This window comes from Oncorhynchus tshawytscha, linkage group LG07 (genome assembly GCF_018296145.1).
Source record: "Oncorhynchus tshawytscha isolate Ot180627B linkage group LG07, Otsh_v2.0, whole genome shotgun sequence".
Lineage (NCBI taxonomy): Eukaryota > Metazoa > Chordata > Actinopteri > Salmoniformes > Salmonidae > Oncorhynchus > Oncorhynchus tshawytscha.
In genome coordinates, this window is record NC_056435.1 from 75,601,262 (window position 1) to 75,616,837 (window position 15,576).

General features: G+C 46.4%; 1 pseudogene; it reads left to right on the forward strand.

Moving 5' to 3' along the window:
• Positions 1–15,576, forward strand: part of LOC121846745 — a 171,846-nt pseudogene that overhangs the window by 9,151 nt on the left and 147,119 nt on the right.

A 15,576-nucleotide genomic window follows, 5' to 3' on the forward strand; every position in this document is an offset into this window, starting at 1 on the left:
GTAGGGGCCTGAGGGCACACAGTGTGTTGTAGATATGTGGTAGTGGTGGAGTAGGGGGCCTGAGGGCAGTGTTGTAGATATGAGGTAGTGGTGGAGTAGGGGCCTGAGGGCAAACAGTGTGTTGTAGATATGTGGTAGTGGTGGAGTAGGGGCCTGAGGGCACACAGTGTGTTGTAGATATGTGGTAGTGGTGGAGTAGGGGCCTGAGGGCACACAGTGTGTTGTAGATATGAGGTAGTGGTGGAGTAGGGGCCTGAGGGCAAACAGTGTGTTGTAGATATGTGGTAGTGGTGGAGTAGGGGCCTGAGGGCACACAGTGTGTAGATGTGGTGTGGTGGAGTAGGGGCCTGAGGGCACACAGTGTGTTGTAGATATGTGGTAGTGGTGGAGTAGGGGCCTGAGGGCACACAGTGTGTTGTAGATATGTGGTAGTGGTGGAGTAGGGGCCTGAGGGCACACAGTGTGTTGTAGATATGTGGTAGTGGTGGAGTAGGGGCCTGAGGACACACAGTGTGTTGTAGATATGTGGTAGAGGTGGAGTAGGGGCCTGAGGACACACAGTGTGTTGTAGATATGTGGTAGAGGTGGAGTAGGGGCCTGAGGGCACACAGTGTGTTGTAGATATGTGGTAGAGGTGGAGTAGGGGCCTGAGGACACAGTGTGTTGTAGATATGTGGTAGTGGTGGAGTAGGGGCCTGAGGGCACACAGTGTGTTGTAGATATGTGGTAGAGGTGGAGTAGGGGCCTGAGGGCACACAGTGTGTTGTAGATATGTGGTAGAGGTGGAGTAGGGGCCTGAGGGCACAGAGTGTGTTGTAGATATGTGGTAGTGGTGGAGTAGGGGCCTGAGGGCACAGTGTGTTGTAGATATGTGGTAGTGGTGGAGTAGGGGCCTGAGGGCACACAGTGTGTTGTAGATATGTGGTAGTGGTGGAGTAGGGGCCTGAGGACACACAGTGTGTTGTAGATATGTGGTAGTGGTGGAGTAGGGGCCTGAGGGCACACAGTGTGTTGTAGATATGTGGTAGTGGTGGAGTAGGGGCCTGAGGGCACACAGTGTGTTGTAGATATGTGGTAGTGGTGGAGTAGGGGCCTGAGGGCACACAGTGTGTTGTAGATATGTGGTAGTGGTGGAGTAGGGGCCTGAGGGCACACAGTGTGTTGTAGATATGTGGTCGTGGTGGAGTAGGGGCCTGAGGACACACAGTGTGTTGTAGATATGTGGTAGAGGTGGAGTAGGGGCCTGAGGACACACGGTGTGTTGTAGATATGTGGTAGTGGTGGAGTAGGGGCCTGAGGGAACACAGTGTGTTGTAGATATGTGGTAGTGGTGGAGTAGGGGCCTGAGGGCACACAGTGTGTTGTAGATATGTGGTAGTGGTGGAGTAGGGGCCTGAAGGCACACAGTGTGTTGTAGATATGTGGTAGTGGTGGAGTAGGGGCCTGAGGGCACACAGTGTGTTGTAGATATGTGGTAGTGGTGGAGTAGGGGCCTGAGGACACACAGTGTGTTGTAGATATGTGGTAGTGGTGGAGTAGGGGCCTGAGGACACACAGTGTGTTGTAGATATGTGGTAGTGGTGGAGTAGGGGCCTGAGGGCACACAGTGTGTTGTAGATATGTGGTAGTGGTAGAGTAGGGGCCTGAAGGCACACAGTGTGTTGTAGATATGTGGTAGTGGTGGAGTAGGGGCCTGAAGGCACACAGTGTGTTGTAGATATGTGGTAGTGGTGGAGTAGGGGCCTGAGGGCACACAGTGTGTTGTAGATATGTGGTAGTGGTGGAGTAGGGGCCTGAGGGCACACAGTGTGTTGTAGATATGTGGTAGTGGTGGAGTAGGGGCCTGAGGGCACACAGTGTGTTGTAGATATGTGGTAGTGGTGGAGTAGGGGCCTGAGGGCACACAGTGTGTTGTAGATATATGGTAGTGGTGGAGTAGGGGCCTGAGGGCACACAGTGTGTTGTAGATATATGGTAGTGGTGGAGTAGGGGCCTGAGGGCACACAGTGTGTTGTGAAATCTGTGAATGTAATGTTTTTGTTTTTAAAATGGTATAAACGGCATTAATTTTGCTGTACCCCAGGAAGAGTAGCTGCTGCTACTAATGGGGATCCATAATAAACCCCAGGAAGAGTAGCTACTGCTACTAATGGGGATCCATAATAAACCCCAGGAAGAGTAGCTACTGCTACTAATGGGGATCCATAATAAACCCCAGGAAGAGTAGCTACTGCTACTAATGGGGATCCATAATAAACCCCAGGAAGAGTAGCTACTGCTACTAATGGGGATCCATAATAAACCCCAGGAAGAGTAGCTGCTGACTTGGCAGGAACTACTGGGGATCCATAATAAACCCCAGGAAGAGTAGCTGCTGCCTTGGCAGGAACTAATGGGGATCCATAATAAACCCCAGGAAGAGTAGCTGCTGCCTTGGCAGGAACTAATGGGGATCCATAATAAACCCCAGGAAGAGTAGCTGCTGCCTTGGCAGGAACTAATGGGGATCCATAATAAACCCCAGGAAGAGTAGCTGCTGCCTTGGCAGGAACTAATGGGGATCCATAATAAACCCCAGGAAGAGTAGCTGCTGCCTTGGCAGGAACTAATGGGGATCCATAATAAACCCCAGGAAGAGTAGCTGCTGCCTTGGCAGGAACTAATGGGGATCCATAATAAACCCCAGGAAGAGCAGCTGCTGCCTTGGCAGGAACTAATGGGGATCCATAATAAACCCCAGGAAGAGTAGCTGCTGCCTTGGCAGGAACTAATGGGGATCCATAATAAACCCCAGGAAGAGTAGCTGCTGCCTTGGCAGGAACTAATGGGGATCCATAATAAACCCCAGGAAGAGTAGCTGCTGCTTGGGCAGGAACTAATGGGGATCCATAATAAATACAAACCTGCATTATGAATAGGCAATATTCAGGAGCCTTTATCCCGGTATAGCCCCGTACCTAATCTGCAGAACGAGCTGCTACTGAATGTTTCAGAGATAGGAAGTTATGATGCTGCGTGTATTTCATCAACTGTTCCCAGTCAAACAACCAATAATACTGAATTTAGTTCTGTTCCCAGTCAAACGACCAATAATACTGAATTTAGTTCTGTTCCCAGTCAAACAACCAATAATACTGAATTTAGTTCTGTTCCCAGTCAAACAACCAATAATACTGAATTTAGTTCTGTTCCCAGTCAAACAACCAATAATACTGAATTTAGTTCTGTTCCCAGTCAAACAACCAATAATACTACACAACTTAATTTCCTGTGTTTGGTCCGGACTGCCTTTCCTACCTGCAGCAAACTGCACCATGGTATGAATTTAATCGGATGACAAGGGTATAACCAGCCTGATCACTCTGTTCACTATATAATGTCCAGGGTATAATGAAGCCTGGTATAACCAGCCTGATCACTATATAATGTCCAGGGTATAACCTAGCCTGGTGGAACCAGCCTGATCTCCATATAATGTCCAGGGTATAACGAAGCCTGGTATAACCAGCCTGATCACTCTGTTCACCATATAATGTCCAGGGTATAACCTAGCCTGGTGGAACCAGCCTGATCTCCATATAATGTCCAGGGTATAACCTAGCCTGGTGGAACCAGCCTGATCTCCATATAATGTCCAGGGTATAACCTAGCCTGATCACCATATATTGTCCAGCGTATAACCTAGCCTGGTGGAACCAGCCTGATCACTCTGTTCACCATATAATGTCCAGGGTATAACCTAGCCTGGTATAACCAGCCTGATCACTCTGTTCACCATATAATGTCCAGGGTATAACCTAGCCTGGTGGAACCAGCCTGATCACCATATAATGTCCAGGGTATAATCTAGCCTGGTATAACCAGCCTGATCACCATATAATGCCCAGGGTATAACCTAGCCTGATGGAACCAGCCTGATCTCCATATAATGTCCAGGGTATAACCTAGCCTGGTGGAACCAGCCTGATCACCATATAATGTCCAGGGTATAACCTAGCCTGATGGAACCAGCCTGATCACTATATAATGTCCAGGGTATAACCTAGCCTGGTGGAACCAGCCTGATCTCCATATAATGTCCAGGGTATAACCTAGCCTGGTAGAACCAGCCTGATCACTATATAATGTCCAGGGTATAACCTAGCCTGATGGAACCAGCCTGATCTCCATATAATGTCCAAGGTATAACCTAGCCTGGTGGGAACCAGCCTGATCACTATATAATGTCCAGGGTATAGCCTAGCCTGGTAGAACCAGCCTGATCACTATATAAAGTCCAGGGTATAACCTAGCCTGATGGAACCAGCCTGATCTCCATATAATGTCCAGGGTATAACCTAGCCTGGTATAACCAGCCTGATCACCATATAATGCCCAGGGTATAACCTACCTGATGGAACCAGCCTGATCTCCATATAATGTCCAGGGTATAACCTAGCCTGGTGGAACCAGCCTGATCACCATATAATGTCCAGGGTATAACCTAGCCTGATGGAACCAGCCTGATCACTATATAATGTCCAGGGTATAACCTAGCCTGGTGGAACCAGCCTGATCTCCATATAATGTCCAGGGTATAACCTAGCCTGGTGGAACCAGCCTGATCACTCTGTTCACCATATAATGTCCAGGGTATAACCTAGCCTGATGGAACCGGCCTGATCTCCATATAATGTCCAGGGTATAACCTAGCTTGGTATAACCAGCCTGATCACTCTGTTCTCCATATAATGTCCAGGGTATAACCTAGCCTGGTGGAACCAGCCTGATCACCATATAATGTCCAGGGTATAATCTAGCCTGGTATAACCAGCCTGATCACCATATAATGCCCAGGGTATAACCTAGCCTGATGGAACCAGCCTGATCTCCATATAATGTCCAGGGTATAACCTAGCCTGGTGGAACCAGCCTGATCACTCTGTTCACCATATAATGTCCAGGGTATAACCTAGCCTGGTGGAACCAGCCTGATCACCATATAATGCCCAGGGTATAACCTAGCCTGATGGAACCAGCCTGATCTCCCTATAATGTCCAGGGTATAACCTAGCCTGGTGGGAACCAGCCTGATAACTATATAATGTCCAGGGTATAACCTAGCCTGGTAGAACCAGCCTGATCACTATATAATGTCCAGGGTATAACCTAGCCTGATGGAACCAGCCTGATCTCCATATAATGTCCAGGGTATAACCTAGCCTGGTGGAACCAGCCTGATCACCATATAATGTCCAGGGTATAACCTAGCCTGATGGAACCAGCCTGATCACTATATAATGTCCAGGGTATAACCTAGCCTGGTGGAACCAGCCTGATCTCCATATAATGTCCAGGGTATAACCTAGCCTGGTGGAACCAGCCTGATCACTCTGTTCACCATATAATGTCCAGGGTATAACCTAGCCTGATGGAACCGGCCTGATCTCCATATAATGTCCAGGGTATAACCTAGCTTGGTATAACCAGCCTGATCACTCTGTTCTCCATATAATGTCCAGGGTATAACCTAGCCTGGTGGAACCAGCCTGATCACCATATAATGTCCAGGGTATAATCTAGCCTGGTATAACCAGCCTGATCACCATATAATGCCCAGGGTATAACCTAGCCTGATGGAACCAGCCTGATCTCCATATAATGTCCAGGGTATAACCTAGCCTGGTGGAACCAGCCTGATCACTCTGTTCACCATATAATGTCCAGGGTATAACCTAGCCTGGTGGAACCAGCCTGATCACCATATAATGCCCAGGGTATAACCTAGCCTGATGGAACCAGCCTGATCTCCCTATAATGTCCAGGGTATAACCTAGCCTGGTGGGAACCAGCCTGATAACTATATAATGTCCAGGGTATAACCTAGCCTGGTAGAACCAGCCTGATCACTATATAATGTCCAGGGTATAACCTAGCCTGATGGAACCAGCCTGATCTCCATATAATGTCCAGGGTATAACCTAGCCTGGTGGGAACCAGCCTGATCACTATATAATGTCCAGGGTATAGCCTAGCCTGGTAGAACCAGCCTGATCACTATATAAAGTCCAGGGTATAACCTAGCCTGATGGAACCAGCCTGATCTCCATATAATGTCCAGGGTATAACCTAGCCTGGTATAACCAGCCTGATCACTCTGTTCTCCATATAATGTCCAGGGTATAACCTAGCCTGGTGGAACCAGCCTGATCACCATATCATGTCCAGGGTATAACCTAGCCTGGTGGAACCAGCCTGATCACCATATAATGTCCAGGGTATAACCTAGCCTGATGGAACCGGCCTGATCTCCATATAATGTCCAGGGTATAACCTAGCTTGGTATAACCAGCCTGATCACTCTGTTCTCCATATAATGTCCAGGGTATAACCTAGCCTGATGGAACCAGCCTGATCACCAAATAATGTCCAGGGTATAACCTAGCCTGGTGTTACCAGCCTGATCACCATATAATGTCCAGGGTATAACCTAGCCTGATGGAACCAGCCTGATCAACATATCATGTCCAGGGTATAACCTAGCCTGGTGGAACCAGCCTGATCACCATATAATGTCCAGGGTATAACCTAGCCTGGTAGAACTAATCAACATTCTATTTGATTTCCCATTTGATGATATCAGAAGTGAAATAGAAAGGCTAATGCAGCGATCAGGTTGGTTCCACCAGGCTTAATCATTACTCCGTGTGTGTGTGTGACAGAACAGTATATTTGATGAAGTTCAGACAGGCTTGATACTGATGTCTCTGAATGGAGAGAGACCTGGCACTCTGATAGACAGGCTTGATACTGATGTCTCTGAATGGAGAGAGACCTGGCACTCTGATAGACAGGCTTGATACTGATGTCTCTGAATGGAGAGAGACCTGGCACTCTGATAGGCTTGATACTGATGTCTCTGAATGGACAGAGACCTGGCACTCTGACAGACAGGCTTGATATTGATGTCTCTGAATGGAGAGAGACCTGGCACTCTGATAGACAGGCTTGATACTGATGTCTCTGAATGGAGAGAGACCTGGCACTCAAATCAAATCAAATTTTATTTGTCACATACACATGGTTAGCAGATGTTAATGCGACTGTAGCAAAATGCTTGTGCTTCTAGTTCCGACAATGCAGTAATAACCAACAAGTAATCTAACTAACAATTCCAACACTACTGTCTTATACACAGTGTAAGGGGATAAAGAATATGTACATAAGGATATATGAATGAGTGATGGTACAGAGCAGCATAGGCAAGATACAGTAGCTGATATCGAGTACAGTATATACATATGAGATGAGTATGTAAACAAAGTGGCATAGTTAAAGTGGCTAGTGATACATGTATTACATAAGGATGCAGTCGATGATATAGAGTACAGTATATACGTATGCATGTGAGATGAATAATGTAGGGTATGTAAACATTATGTAAGGTAGCATTGTTTAAAGTGGCTAGTGATATATTTACATCATTTCCCATCAATTCCCATTATTAAAGTGGCTGGAGTAGAGTCAGTGTCAGTGTGTTGACAGCAGCCACTCAATGTTAGTGGTGGCTGTTTAACAGTCTGATGGCCTTGAGATAGAAGCTGTTTTTCAGTCTCTCGGTCCCAGCTTTGATGCACCTGTACTGACCTCGCCTTCTGGATGATAGCGGGGTGAACAGGCAGTGGCTCGGGTGGTTGATGTCCTTGATGATCTTTATGGCCTTCCTGTAACATCGGGTGGTGTAGGTGTCCTGGAGGGCAGGTAGTTTGCCCCGGTGATGCGTTGTGCAGACCTCACTACCCTCTGGAGAGCCTTACGGTTGAGGGCGGAGCAGTTGCCGTACCAGGCGGTGATACAGCCCGCCAGGATGCTCTCGATTGTGCATCTGTAGAAGTTTGTGAGTGCTTTTGGTGACAAGCCGAATTTCTTCAGCCTCCTGAGGTTGAAGAGGCGCTGCTGCGCCTTCTTCACGATGCTGTCTGTGTGAGTGGACCAATTCAGTTTGTCTGTGATGTGTATGCCGAGGAACTTAACTTGCTACCCTCTCCACTACTGTTCCATCGATGTGGATAGGGGGGTGTTCCCTCTGTTCACTCTGATAGACAGGCTTGATACTGATGTCTCTGAATGGAGAGAGACCTGGCACTCTGATAGACAGGCTTGATACTGATGTCTCTGAATGGAGAGAGACCTGGCACTCTGATAGACAGGCTTGATACTGATGTCTCTGAACGGACAGAGACCTGGCACTCTGATAGACAGGCTTGATACTGATGTCTCTGAACGGACAGAGACCTGGCACTCTGACAGACAGGCTTGATACTGATGTCTCTGAATGGAGAGAGACCTAACAGACAGATACTGATGTCTCTGAATGGACAGAGACCTGGCACTCTGACAGACAGGCTTGATACTGATGTCTCTGAACGGACAGAGACCTGGCACTCTGATAGACAGGCTTGATACTGATGTCTCTGAACGGACAGAGATACTCTGCATTAAAATGTTACTTGACACAACTTTTACTTGTTGTCTTTTTTTCTTTTTGAATTAATTGGTATTAGGTATTAGTCAATATGGGGAGGGAGGTATTAGTCAATATGACCACTCTGACATGTTACCATGGTAGCCCCATTACCACCAGACAGGATGGTATGACCACTCTGACATGTTACTATGGTAGCCCCATTACCACCAGACAGGATGGTATGACAACTCTGACATGTTACCATGGTAGCCCCATTACCACCAGACAGGATGGTATGACCACTCTGACATGTTACTATGGTAGCCCCATTACCACCAGACAGGATGGTATGACAACTCTGACATGTTACCATGGTAGCCCCATTACCACCAGACAGGAAGGTATGACCACTGACATGTTACCATGGTAGCCCCATTACCACCAGACAGGAAGGTATGACCACTCTGACATGTTACTATGGTTGCCCCATTACCACCAGACAGGATGGTATGACCACTCTGACATGTTACCATGGTAGCCCCATTACCACCAGACAGGAAGGTATGACCACTCTGACATGTTACTATGGTAGCCCCATTACCACCAGACAGGAAGGTATGACCACTCTGACATGTTACTATGGTTGCCCCATTACCACCAGACAGGATGGTATGACCACTCTGACATGTTACCATGGTAGCCCCATTACCACCAGACAGGAAGGTATGACCACTCTGACATGTTACTATGGTAGCCCCATTACCACCAGACAGGATGGTATGACCACTCTGACATATTACCATGGTAGCCCCATTACCACCAAACAGGAAGGTATGACCACTCTGACATGTTACCATGGTAGCCCCATTACCACCAGACAGGAAGGTATGACCACTCTGACATGTTACTATGGTAGCCCCATTACCACCAGACAGGAAGGTATGACCACTCTGACATGTTACTATGGTAGCCCCATTACCACACAGGATGTTATGACCACTCTGACCAAGGTTTTGATCTGTATTGGCTAGGGATGAATGATGAAAGGTGCACATTGTTATATTAATAGAGCACTGCTTCTATGGTGTTACAGTATCTCCCACATTGTTACAGCCTGCATTTAAAATGGGTTGAATTTAGTTTTCTTGTCCTACACACAATTCCACTTTCACATTATGGGGTATTATGTTTTTAGAAATGTTTACAAATTCATAAAAAATGAAAAGCTGAAATGTCTTTAGTCAGTAAGTATTCAAGCCCTTTATAACAAGCCCAAATATGTTGCATGGAATCGCTCTCTGTGTGTAATAATAGTGTAAAACATGATTTTTTAAGTGAATACCTCATCGCTGTTCCCAACACATACAATTATCTGTACGGTCCCTCAGTCGAGCAGTGAATTTCAAATAGATTCAACCACAAAGACCAGGGAGGTTTTCCAATGCCTCACAAAGAAGGGCACCTATTGGTAGATGGGTAAAAATAAAAACCAGACATTGACTATCCCTTTGAGCAGGGTGAGGTTATTAATTACACTTTGGATGGTGTATCAATACACCTAGTCACTACAAAGATACAGGCTTCCTTCCTAACTCAGTTGCTGGAGAGGAAGGAAACTGCTCAGGGATTTCACCATGAGGCCAATGGTTGTGGTAGGAGAAAACTGAGTTACTCCACAATAGTAATCTAAATGACAGAGTGAAAAGATGGAAGCCTGTACAGAGTACAAATATTTTAAAAAAATAATCCTGTTTGCAATATCACACTAAAGTAAAACTGCATAAAATGGGGCCAAGAAGTGAACTTTATGTCCTGAATACAAAGCGTTATGTTTGGGGAAAAACACAACACGGAGTACCACTCTTCATATTTTCATGCATGGCGGTGGCTGCATCATGTTATGGGTATAATCGTCGTTGGCAAGAACTAGGGAGTTGTTAAGGATAAAAAGAAACGACATAGAGCTAAGCACAGGCACAATCCTAGAGGAAAACCTGGTTCGGTCTGCTTTCCAATAGACACCGGGAGACAAATTCATCTTTCAGCAGGACAATAACCTAAAACACAAGGCCAAATCTACACTGGAGTAGCTTACCAAGAAGACAGTTTTGACTTAAATTGGCTTGAAAATCTATGGTAAGACTTGAAAATGGCTGTATAGCAATGATCAACTTGACAGAGCTTAAGAGTTTAAAAAAGAATAATGCTCAGATGTTGTACAATCCAGGTGTGCACAGCTTTTATATATATTTATTTTGTGATTCTGACATGTATTGACTCAGGGGTGTGAGTACTTTATGTAAATTAAATGATATTTCTGTATTTCTTTGTCATTATGGGGTATTGTGTGTAAATTGAGGGGGAAAGCTGTTTTCATTTCAGACTGTAACACAACAACGTGTGTAATAAGTCCAGGGTATGAATACTTTCTGAAAGCCCTGTATGCAAATGGTTTATTCTACATGGGCCTGCATGTGAAAGTTAGCACAGCACTGAGTTTACAATATCTCAATCAATTCAGCAATTGCGTTCTTCTCATATTACTCTGTAGGCTACTGACCTATTCAAAGCTTCCTCCGACATCTCACCATAAATCTGCCTGTAGTTATTGAACTGAGCCTGCCGGAGGTTGGTTTGTTGTGATTGAGTGGGAGGCGAAACTGCTGCCGGAAAGGTTCTGACAGAGGGCGTGTCTTGGTGGTGGCAAGGACACACCCAAGAAACACCCACATCAAACCACACCCCCAAGCCAACTCAAGTTTGGCTTCTGTCATGGCCGCCAGCATTTCTTGAAGAGCAAGCCAATGTATTTCTGTCTGTTGTTTCAGCTGTGTTAAGTTATATAGCCAATCTATTTCTCTGTGTGTTTCAGCTGTGTTATATAACCAGCGCATTTCTCTGTGTGTTCCAGCTGTGTTGGTGTGGATGAGGACGAGGCTCCAGACATTGACATCTACCACTGTCCCAACTGTGAGAAGACCGATGGAAAATCCACCAGTAGGTCTTTCTGTCCTTCTCTCGGTCATACCTACTCTAGTCCTGTCATACCTACAGTCCACCAGGCTGACCCTACACAGGGTTTCATTAATTAGTGCACACCGTAGCCAATAAGACAAGAGTTTCTTGGCCCTAACCCTGTGGTGTCTAGTCAATAGGACCCTGTGGTGTCTAGTCAATAGGACCCTGATGATGTTATTTAGTTAGGACCCTAACCCTGTGGTGTCTATTCAATAGGACCCTAACCCTGTGGTGTCTATTCAATAGGACCCTAACCCTGTGGTGTCTGGTCAATAGGACCCTAACCCTGTGGTGTCTGGTCAATAGGACCCTAACCCTGTGGTGTCTGGTCAATAGGACCCTAACCCTGTGGTGTCTAGTCAATAGGACCCTAAACCTGTGGTGTCTATTCAATAGGACCCTAACCCTGTGGTGTCTAGTCAATAGGACCCTAACCCTGTGGTGTCTAGTCAATAGGACCCTAACCCTGTGGTGTCTAGTCAATAGGACCCTAACCCTGTGGTGTCTAGTCAATAGGACCCTAACCCTGTGGTGTCTAGTCAATAGGACCCTAACCCTGTGGTGTCTAGTCAATAGGACCCTAACCCTGTGGTGTCTAGTCAATAGGACCCTAACCCTGTGGTGTCTAGTCAATAGGACGCTAACCCTGTGGTGTGTATTCAATAGGACCCTAAACCTGTGGTATCTATTCAATAGGACCCTAACCCTGTGGTGTCTAGTCAATAGGACCCTAACCCTGTGGTGTCTAGTCAATAGGACGCTAACCCTGTGGTGTGTATTCAATAGGACCCTAAACCTGTGGTATCTATTCAATAGGACCCTAACCCTGTGGTGTCTAGTCAATAGGACCCTAACCCTGTGGTGTCTAGTCAATAGGACCCTGATGATGTTATTTAGTAACCCTGTGGTGTCTAGTCAATAGGACCCTAACCCTGTGGTGTCTAGTCAGTAGGACCCTAACCCTGTGGTGTCTAGTCAATAGGACCCTAACCCTGGGGTGTCTAGTCAATAGGACCCTAACCCTGTGGTGTCTAGTCAATAGGACCCTAACCCTGTGGTGTCTAGTCAATAGCACCCTAACCCTGTGGTGTCTAGTCAATAGGACCCTAACCCTGTGGTGTCTAGTCAATAGGACCCTAACCCTGTGGTGTCTAGTCAATAGGACCCTAACCCTGTGGTGTCTAGTCAATAGGACCCTAACCCTGTGGTGTCTAGTCAATAGGACCCTAACCCTGTGGTGTGTATTCAATAGGACCCTAAACCTGTGGTGTCTATTCAATAGGACCCTAACCCTGTGGTGTCTAGTCAATAGGACCCTAACCCTGTGGTGTCTAGTCAATAGGACCCTGATGATGTTATTTAGTAACCCTGTGGTGTCTAGTCAATAGGACCCTAACCCTGTGGTGTCTAGTCAGTAGGACCCTAACCCTGTGGTGTCTAGTCAATAGGACCCTAACCCTGGGGTGTCTAGTCAATAGGACCCTAACCCTGTGGTGTCTAGTCAATAGGACCCTGATGATGTTATTTAGTAACCCTGTGGTGTCTATTCAATAGGACCGTAACCCTGTGGTGTCTAGTCAATAGGACCCTAACCCTGTGGTGTCTAGTCAATAGGACCCTAACCCTGTGGTGTCTAGTCAATAGGACCCTAACCCTGTGGTGTCTAGTCAATAGGACCCTGACCCTGTGGTGTCTAGTCAATAGGACCCTAACCCTGTGGTGTCTAGTCAATAGGACCCTGATGATGTTATTTAGTAACCCTGTGGTGTCTAGTCAATAGGACCCTAACCCTGTGGTGTCTAGTCAGTAGGACCCTAACCCTGTGGTGTCTAGTCAATAGGACCCTAACCCTGTGGTGTCTAGTCAATAGGACCCTGATGATGTTATTTAGTAACCCTGTGGTGTCTAGTCAATAGGACCCTAACCCTGTGGTGTCTAGTCAATAGGACCCTAACCCTGTGGTGTCTAGTCAATAGGACCCTAACCCTGTGGTGTCTAGTCAATAGGACCCTAACCCTGTGGTGTGTATTCAATAGGACCCTAAACCTGTGGTGTCTATTCAATAGGACCCTAACCCTGTGGTGTCTAGTCAATAGGACCCTGATGATGTTATTTAGTAACCCTGTGGTGTCTAGTCAATAGGACCCTAACCCTGTGGTGTCTAGTCAGTAGGACCCTAACCCTGTGGTGTCTAGTCAATAGGACCCTAACCCTGGGGTGTCTAGTCAATAGGACCCTAACCCTGGGGTGTCTAGTCAATAGGACCCTAACCCTGTGGTGTCTAGTCAATAGGACCCTAACCCTGTGGTGTCTAGTCAATAGGACCCTAACCCTGTGGTGTCTAGTCAATAGGACCCTAACCCTGTGGTGTCTAGTCAATAGGACCCTAACCCTGTGGTGTCTAGTCAATAGGACCCTAACCCTGTGGTGTCTAGTCAATAGGACCCTAACCCTGGGGTGTCTAGTCAATAGGACCCTAACCCTGTGGTGTCTAGTCAATAGGACCCTAACCCTGTGGTGTCTAGTCAATAGGACCCTGATGATGTTATTTAGTAACCCTGTGGTGTCTAGTCAATAGGACCCTAACCCTGTGGTGTCTAGTCAATAGGACCCTAACCCTGTGGTGTCTAGTCAATAGGACCCTGATGATGTTATTTAGTAACCCTGTGGTGTCTAGTCAATAGGACCCTAACCCTGTGGTGTCTAGTCAATAGGACCCTAACCCTGTGGTGTCTAGTCAATAGGACTCTAACCCTGTGGTGTCTATTCAATAGGACCCTAACCCTGTGGTGTCTAGTCAATAGGACCCTAATCCTGTGGTGTCTATTCAATAGGACACTGATGATGTTATTTAGTAACCCTGTGGTGTCTAGTCAATAGGACCCTAACCCTGTGGTATCTAGTCAATAGGACCCTAACCCTGTGGTGTCTAGTCAATAGGACCCTAACCCTGTAGTGTCTAGTCAATAGGACCCTAACCCTGTGGTGTCTATTCAATAGGACCCTAACCCTGTGGTGTCTATTCAATAGGACCCTAACCCTGTGGTGTCTATTCAATAGGACCGTAACCCTGTGGTGTCTAGTCAATAGGACCCTGATGATGTTATTTAGTAACCCTGTGGTGTCTAGTCAATAGGACCCTAACCCTGTGGTGTCTAGTCAATAGGACCCTGATGATGTTATTTAGTAACCCTGTGGTGTCTAGTCAATAGGACCCTAACCCTGTGGTGTCTAGTCAATAGGACCCTAACCCTGTGGTGTCTAGTCAATAGGACCCTGATGATGTTATTTAGTAACCCTGTGGTGTCTAGTCAATAGGACCCTAACCCTGTGGTGTCTAGTCAATAGGACCCTGATGATGTTATTTAGTAACCCTGTGGTGTCTAGTCAATAGGACCCTAACCCTGTGGTGTCTAGTCAATAGGACCCTAACCCTGTGGTGTCTAGTCAATAGGACCCTGATGATGTTATTTAGTTAGGACCCTAACCCTGTGGTGTCTAGTCAATAGGACTCTAACCCTGTGGTGTCTATTCAATAGGACCCTAACCCTGTGGTGTCTAGTCAATAGGACCCTAACCCTGTGGTGTCTAGTCAATAGGACCCTAACCCTGTGGTGTCTATTCAATAGGACCCTGATTATGATATTGTTTCATTCGTGACTCATGTACACAGTACATATATTTTGTTGTTGTTCCTAATGGTGGTGTTTGTGTGTTAATATTTCTGTTTTATTTTAGTGAAAAACAAGAAAAGGAATAAACACGACACGGGACAGAGAGGAGACATCAAAGCTGTTCAGAACGGCAGTCAGGTGTTCATCAAGGAGCTACGCAGTCGCACCTTCCCCAGGTAAACAACTGTGTGTGTTTACTAATACATCTGACAGGATCATCAGACTGTACTAATACATCTCAGACAGGATAATCAGGCTGTACTAATACATCTCAGACAGGATCATCAGGCTGTACTAATACATCTCAGACAGGATAATCAGGCTGTACTAATACATCTCAGACAGGATCATCAGACATCTCAGACAGGATAATCAGGCTGTACTAATACATCTCAGACAGGATAATCAGGTTGTACTAATACATGTCAGACAGGATCA